Source organism: Anabrus simplex, chromosome 6, assembly GCF_040414725.1.
Source record: "Anabrus simplex isolate iqAnaSimp1 chromosome 6, ASM4041472v1, whole genome shotgun sequence".
In the NCBI taxonomy this organism is placed as follows: Eukaryota; Metazoa; Arthropoda; class Insecta; order Orthoptera; family Tettigoniidae; genus Anabrus; species Anabrus simplex.
The window spans coordinates 224,671,635-224,680,574 of NC_090270.1; the positions used below are offsets into that span (position 1 = coordinate 224,671,635).

Below are 8,940 nucleotides of genomic sequence, written 5' to 3' on the forward strand. Positions count from 1 at the left end.
ATCTCTGAAACTCTGCCATATATATCCAGAAATATACTGTCCTTATTTGTTGCATAAAAAGATATATTATTAATTAGCCTTTATATATCATATTCAAGTGACGTCTAGTAGAGTAGGTCTAATTAAAGTTTGATTTTATAAGAAAGAACATGACAGATTTGGCAGGAGTAAAATAAATGGCCGCTCACTTGGTTCCTGTTGGCAGTTGGGTGACAGAGTTATCAGTATCGCTTGCGACTACAATGTTACTGTTTGTTGAAATAATTACGGAAATATAAATACTTATAGGAAACAGGTGGAGAGAAGCGACTTACCATATAAGAATGTGTGGATAGAGTACACATAAAAGAAAGACACAGATCCAAAATTTTCGGCTGCAGCTTTTATCAGTAGGGGACAGAATAGGAATGGAAGAATGGTAGTGGTCATTGTTGATTAGTAGATGCTGTTGTGAGGCAAAGGGAAGATAAGCAAGACATGAAAAAGAAAGAGCAGTTATCTAATGTTGAATCCAGATGTTTCCCTAGAATACCTAAGTTATTTTTGCTGATTTTTCATTTTTCAATAAAGAAGAACGAAGAATGGCTAAGGAATGCAGGTGTAGGGAATGCAGGCATTAGTGGATATTAAGGAGTATGAGGGAGGAGTTGGAGAGTTTGAGGGAGATAATAAGGACTCTCACGGAGCACAGGAAGGAAGGTAGGTCTCCCTCAAGCAATATATAGGATATGGTAGATGTACAAGAGGGATGGAAAGGAAAAGGGGAAGTTATAGAAGACAGGTGGGCTAATTCTTCAAAGGGAAGGAAATTGAGGGCAAAAGGTAACAAAGGGAACTGTAGAGTAGAGGATAGGAAAAGGGAGGTAGAACAGGGTCGTGGGATGGAGAAAAAGAGGGAGGATGTAGGTTCTGCAGGTACCAGGAAAGATACAGGTGACCAGGAGGGGAGGGGATCAAATGAGATGTTTGGGGTTGAGACTCTGGTCATGGGGGACTCCATTGTTAGACATGTGGGGAAAGTCTGTGGAGGAAAGGGAACCAGAATAAAGTATTCACTGGAATTTTGTGTTTAGAAAGGTTGTAGGGAGGAACATTCATGGAAACAGGGTAGACTAGGAAGTGCTGATAAGAGTACAGGGATCTGGAAGTCAAGTAAGGATGACATAAAAAAATGTTAATTTTAAACTGTATAAGTATTGTAAAGAAAGGAATAGAATTAAGTAATTTATAGGTATATATTTACCAGATATGGTAATGGGAAGAGCCTCTGTGGCTCAGATGGCAGCGCGTCAGCCTCTCACCGCTGGATACCGCGGTTCAAATCCCGGTCACTCCATGTGAGATTTGTGCTGGACAAAGCGGAGGCGGGACAGGTTTTTCTCCGGGTACTCCGGTTTTCCCTGTCATCTTTCATTCCAGCAACACTCTCCATTCTCATTTCATAACATATATCAGTCATTAATAAATCACTTTGGGAGTGGCGACCCCATCGTACTAAGAGCCTATATCAGCTTCATTCATTACATCCCTGACCTAGTCATTGACTGGAAAACAGGTTGTAAGTTTTCATTTTCATTTTCATGGTAATGGGAGATGAATCATGGCTGAGAAATAATATTATGGATGTGGACATTTTCTCATGGAAGTGGAGTGTTTATCATGGAGACAGAGGGGGAGTATTCATTCTGGTGAAAGAAGAATTTATAAGCTATGAAAAAGTGAAGGTTAAGAAACGTGAAATTCTAGGTGGAAAGCTCGTCTCTAAAGATAATAGGCAACATGATATTTTTGGGGTATACAGACCTGGAAAGGGTGGCACTGACGCTGATGCAGAATTACTTGATAAGATAATTAGCTATGTGGGTAACGACATGGGAAGGAATGTGATTGTAGCAAGTGATCTCAATTCACCAAATGTCAATTGGGAAGGTAATGTGAACAACTGGAAGCATGACCAACAACTGGCTGTTATCATTATAGTTCAAAATAAATGCAATAGAAAGGAAAGTTGATAAGGTAGGACTATAAGGCAGCACCATATGGTTGATAAGAGAGGCATGAGGTAGTTGTTAATAATTAAGTAATTAATAATTAATTAATAATTAAGTATGGTTTGCAGAAAGTGGTAAATAAAAATGTAAACCATCTGTGGGATGGGTTTAAATCAGTTGTTGAGGACTGTGAAAAGAGGTATGTGCCTTTGAAATTGGTAAGGAATATTAAAGACCCACTAAATTATAACAGAGAAGTAAAGAGACTAAGAAGGTGGTCCAGGTTTGAAAATAGAGTTAGAAATAGTTGTGGAATTAAGGAGAAATTGAATTTAGCAAAGAAGTCAGCTAAGGACAACATGAATGCAAGCATAATTGGCAGTGATACAAATTTTAGTGAAAAATGAAGGGGTGTGTATAGGTATTTAAAGACAGAAACAGGTTCACATTCCAGGAAAATTTTAGATAACATAGGTAGTATAGAAATTGGATGATAGTTATTTACATCAAATTTATCTAAACCTTTATATATTGGTACAATTTTTACAACCTTCAACATTTTGAATTTCCTGAGTCTAAATTTTCCTGAAGTTCAATTATTATATCTTCTATTGCATTGTATGCAGTAGAATTTGGTAAAATTCCATACTGATATCTGTAAAATTAATTATTTTAAAGTAAAAAGCTCAGCAATCTCCCTTTAAATATGTTTTCTAAAATTTTAGATAACATAGGTAGTATAGAAATTGGATGATAGTTATTTACATCAAATTTATCTAAACCTTTGTATATTGGTATAATTTTTACAACCTTCAACATTTTGAGGACAGTAGCCTCATTAAATGATGTATTTATGAATGATATAGGATCACTACAATTGTATGGACGGCTGCCTGTATTTGCTGATGGCACTAACGTGTTTTACATGGACACTTCTCTGGATAACCTTGAAATCATGATGCAGTCCGATAATACTTTACTTCAGAATTGGCTTCTTGCAAATTGTCTAACTATTAATCTGACTAAAACAAATTATATCAGCTTTCATAAACCAGCATGCAGGCTTTCTCTGGAAATTACACTCAAAATGTATGACTGCAAAATAGGATACTGTTCACATTATTACAGGACACAAATTGTTCTCTGTCTGCAAGGTAACTGATAAACCAGTTTAATACTGTTCCTCTAACTCCAGCAGCTTCCAACTTCCTGATCAAAATATCATGATCCACTGTGTCGAAAGCTTTCTTCAAGTCAATGAATAATCCTGCAGCTATATATCCTGAGTCTAAATTTCCACAAGATAAGTGAGTATGTGAGGATTTACAGAAGGCAGAAGTATTTAGCCAGCACTATGTCAAGATTGCTGGTTACAAGGATAATGTCCAGGCAGAGGAGGTGACCTAGGAGAACAAAGATATTTACAATAAGATGCTACAATAGTTGAAAACTAGAAAAGTAGCTGGAATTGATCAGATTTCTGGGGATATACAGATATACGTAAGACAATGGGTTGGGATATACAGTAGTACCATATCTTATATTTATATGTTTTTTGGATTTATTTATTTATTTATTTATTTATTTATTTATTTATTTATTTATTTATTTATTTATTTATTTATTTATTTATTTATTTTGTAAAAGGCACCTGAGCCATGGCTCATATAGGTGCAATACATATCTGATATACAATAATAATAATAATAATAATAATAATAATAATAATAATAATAATAATAATAATAATAATAATAATAATAATAATTATAATTATAATAATAATAATAATAATAATACTTTATTAATGGTAATACCATTTTACATAACAATAGAGAAGAATAAACAAAACAAAACACACTAAAAAGAAAGTTCAATGGAGTATAAGTAGCAGTATAAGTACATGTAGCAGAATTAGGAGATAACACAGAATCTTAAGTACACTGATGTTTTACATGAGGATAAATGGAAAACTCATTGTAGAGGCACAATACATTTAACATATACATATTACATAGTCAGGATAACTCAGATGTTCATAGCATCTTATGTAAATATTTTACAAGTTTCTGCTTAAATACAGAAAATGAAACAGCCTGTTGAATATGTTCAGGAAGTGAGTTATACACGTGTACTGAGTAGTACCATACAGATTTGTTGCCATATTTCGTTGAGTTAATTAATTCAGTGTGTACTTTAGTGATACCTCTCGTATTGTATGAATGTATGTCAGAATTTGTCACACATAAAATATTGGGGTGAACCAGATTATTTATTAATTTATAGATCATCACAGCTGAAGTGTTCTGACATAAAGCCTCAAGTGGGAAAACATTACAATGTTTGTATAAATAAGGTGTTGGTATCATTGTAGGTAGCTTAAAAAGTATTTTTGATGCTCTCTTGTGTAGAATTTCAACAGTCTGAAATAGCTCTTTACTGCAACATGCCCAAATATGCACCGTATAAAGTATGTGACTTTGTATAAGAGTAGAGTAGGGTGTTAGGAAGTTTGTATTTAATTCTATTAAGAACACCAAATGCTGGTATAATTTTATACATATCACCTGAACCTGATTACTCCAAGAGAGGAATTCGTCAAGAATTAATCCTAGGAACTTTGTTGCCCTAGCTCTAGGTATTTTGCAGTCATACATTTTGAGTGTAATTTCCAGAGAAAGCCTGCATGCTGGTTTATGAAAGCTGATATAATTTGTTTTAGTCAGATTAATAGTTAGACAATTTGCAAGAAGCCAATTCTGAAGTAAAGTAATATCGGACTGCATCATGATTTCAAGGTTATCCAGAGAAGTGTCCATGTAAAACACGTTAGTGCCATCAGCAAATACAGGCAGTCGTCCATACAATTTTAGTGATCCTATATTATTCATAAATATGAGAAAAAGAATGGGACCTAGTACTGAACCTTGAGGTACACCTATATTTATAGGCAATAGGATACTGTTCACATTATTACAGGACACAAATTGTTCTCTGTCTGCAAGGTAACTGATAAACCAGTTTAATACTGTTCCTCTAACTCCAGCAGCTTCCAACTTCCTGATCAAAATATCATGATCCACTGTGTCGAAAGCTTTTTTCAAGTCAATGAATAATCCTGCAGCTATATTTCCTGAGTCTAAATTTTCCTGAAGTTTAATTATTATATCTTCTATTGCATTGTATGCAGTAGAATTTGGTAAAACTCCATACTGATTTCTGTAAAATTAATTATTTTAAAGTAAAAAGCTCAGCAATCTCCCTTTAAATATGTTTTCTAAAATTTTAGATATCATAGGTAGTATAGAATTTGGATGATAGTTATTTACATCAAATTTATCTAAACCTTTGTATATTGGTACAATTTTTACAACCTTCAACATTTTGAGGACAGTAGCCTCATTAAATGATGTATTTATAAGTTGTGTAATATAGGGACTAGGTACAGAGCCAATTTCTTTATAAGGTTGGTACTTACACCATAACAGTCACTGGTATTTTTCAGTTTTTTGATTGTATTTAATACTTCATTATCTTTGGTAGGGTGTAAAATCAGAGAACAACAGGTACCTGTACCTAAATTGGGAGTGGTTTTACTTGGAATATTAGCAGCTATGTTTTGAGCAATGTTAGTGAAATATCTTAAATATTTGATTATCTGTTTGGATTAAGGAACTGTACTAAATTGATAGAGAGTTGCTATAGTAGGCCCTATGTATAAAGGAAAGGGTGATAAACATAAAGCCAACAATTACAGACCATTCAGCTTGACATGTGCTACATATAAGTTTTGAGAAAGCATTCTTTTGACTAGTAGACATTCTTGTCAAATTACTAACTGGTTTGGTAGAAGGCAGTTTGGGTTTAGGAAAAGTTATTCCACTGAAGCTCAGCTTGTGGGATTCCAGCAAGATAAAGCAGATATGTTTGTGAAATTACTAACTGGTTTGATAGAAGGCAGTTTGAGTTTAGGGAAAGTTATTCCACTGAAGCTCAATGTGTAGGATTTTTGTCAGATATTTTAGATTCAGGAGGTCAAATTTGGACTTTATTGCAATTGACCTATCTAAGGCATTTGATAGGGTAGATTATGGGAGACTAGTTATGAAAATGAGTGTTATTGCACTAGACAAAAGAGTGATTGAATGGGCCATTATATTTCTAGAAAATAGAACTCGGAGAGTTAGAGTAGGTGAAGCATTAATCTGATACTGTAATCATTAAGAGGGAAATTACCCATGGCAGTTTTAGTTGGCTTTTATGTTTCTTTATATACCAGGTGTCTCACGTAAGAATCATAAGGTGCCTTTTATCCAGCGTTACAGAAGATATTTTTAATTTTGTTTGTGTAATGTGTAGGTATGCCTTTGCTGGCAAGACCTAGTGTTTACAGTGCACTATGTCTTCTGGTATAGGCTAGAGCAATTTTGTTACTTTCATTGACCTGTCTCAGTCTTATCCTTGAGTTTGACAATGTGAAAGTGACTGAGGTATGAGCGATGCTGGTAATGCCATTCCTTATGCAGCCAGTCCCTGGTATGAATGGTGTGAAAATGTTGCTCATAAGATCGGTTGATGCATGCATTTCAGTGGGCTTGGCAGACTGGTATGTAATAGCAACTTCTGGCTCGGTGAGGAAAGCAACAGGAAACTACCTCACTCCTCATTCCCCTAGTATGCCTCTTCAGTGATGCCTAGGCCATCTATGACAGCTAATGGCAGACCTGTTGAGGATTCAACCAGCCTTAGGGCTGAGGACTGAACATACAATGTGTAGGTAGAGTTAGCTCAGACAAAAACTACTCATCCTATATGTTGTGTGATGTCCAGTTTCAACAAAAACGTATAGATTCTCACTGTAAACTAAATGTTGTTGAAAGTGTAATTTTGTGTCCAATCGATACAGCAGCCTCAAATTAATCTAGTACAATATTCCATTCAAGAATTGAAGACTTTGGGTGTAAATAATGACAACCCACATTTTGTAAGTTATCTCAATATAAAGGAATGAATTTTCACAAAATATTTACTGCTAAAATGTTTAATCTTTGAAATATCTTACTGATTACAATGGTACATATAACCTTTCCTAGCTGGGCTGAGTGGCTCAGACGGTTAAGGCACTGGCTTTCTGACCCCAATTTGGCACGTTGTGGATGTGCAAAGAGTGGTTATGTTAATAAAATTTCAGTATAATGACAACAGTTAGTAAGTAGTATGTGTTATTATGATTTGATACTAATCATGAATACTAATACTTTTGCAAAAGGTGTTTTATATCACAGCAGGTAAATAGTTACAACAATTCAAAACTACCTGGTAAACACAGCTGCTAGCCATCTGGAAAATGTATCTGTTCACTATTTTCTGATGAAAACATGTGGCTTGTTATGAAAATAAAGTTGAATTGTGCTACTATCCCTCGTTAAATCAACTAACTTCTTGAATAAAAAGAAACTTCATGTTGGATATAAGTGTTTATAACAAAGAACTAAAAAATCCAAAATATAAGGGTTATCACTTTTCATCCCCAAGGTCTTCAATTTATATGGACAGTACAACTTTCCTGATTGGTGTCTCTACACAGCTGTCATACAGCAGCCTCACTTAGCCTCTACTGGAAATACTAACTATTCTTCTTGTTGTGCTGACACCATCAATAAGTATCCTTGAATGGAATATCACAACAGACTAATCTGAGGTGGTTGTGTCTATTGGTCACATAAAATTACACTTTAAACAACAACCTAAACAATATTTTCCATTTACATTGGATGTCGCATGATGTACATGATGAGCAGTCTTTGTTTCGTCTAACTCTACCTATACATTACAAAACCTAAATTGAAAATATCTTCAGAAACACCGGTGAAAAGGCACCTGACAACTCTTAGGTGAGACACCCAGTATGTGAATGATATAAGTAAAGAACTGGAATTAGATTTTAGGCTTTTTGCAGATGATTATATACAGTACTGTAAAGAGTAATAAATAAGTTACAAGATTGTGAGAGACTGCAAAAAGACCTCAACAATATTGTGAGATGGACAGTAGGCAATGGTATGATGATAAACAGGTTTACGAGTCAGGTTGTAAGTTTGACAAAGAGGAAAAGGTCCTCTGAGTTTGAATGACTGTTGTGATGGGATGTTCCTCATCAGTATCATTGTATGTACCTAGGTGGTAATATAAGGGAAGATCTTCATTGGGGTATCACATAATCAGTATGGTAAATAAAGTTTACAGATCTGTTCACATAATTATGAGGGTACAGTTGTAGTAAGGATGTAAGGAAAAGAGTTGAGAAAATGGAAAGGACTTGGTCATGGCATTCGTAGCATAGATCTGACAAAGGCATACAATAGTGTTCCCTGTCTGACTCATTGGCTGAACGGTCAGCGTACTGGCCTTCGGTTCAGAGGGTCCCGGGTTTGATTCCCGGCCGGGTCGGGGATTTTAACCTTAATTGGTTAATTCCTACGGCACGGGGGCTGGGTGTATGTCAGTGGCATATACTGAGGGCTACCAAGGCTATCAGTGAAGCCCAAATCTCAACTGAGAATGATGGAAGTCTAAAGCACATTATAATGTAAGCATCTGAAACATTGTTCCATTTACAAAACTTGAAAGTAGTGAGAAAAACGTCGCACATATTTCTGAGAGCAAGGCTTCGGAGACCGACATTGCAGCCCAGACTCTCGCCCCTCACGGCTTGCGGCTGGATATCGTTAGGAGCGGGGACCGGCGGAGGATAGCTGTTCTAGGCTTCTGTCCGTCAGATCGCCACTGCTAACTATCAACCTTGCTTTACTCATCGTATATACTTCCTCACCTCATACTTCTGACTTAATGATGTAGATAAGTGAGTGCGGGTATTCCTCACTCCCATTTACTTCTACATCCTTCTAGGAAGAGACTGCAGGGCTGCTGTTAGAGGAGCAATATAGTT

The 8,940-nt window shown here is 35.6% G+C and overlaps 1 protein-coding gene across 2 annotated transcripts in view; it reads left to right on the forward strand.

The window, feature by feature from the left end:
• The window catches only part of LOC136876355 (very low-density lipoprotein receptor), a 122,720-nt gene that overhangs the window by 26,835 nt on the left and 86,945 nt on the right, over nucleotides 1-8,940 (forward strand). The gene's annotated exons all lie outside the window — the stretch shown is intronic.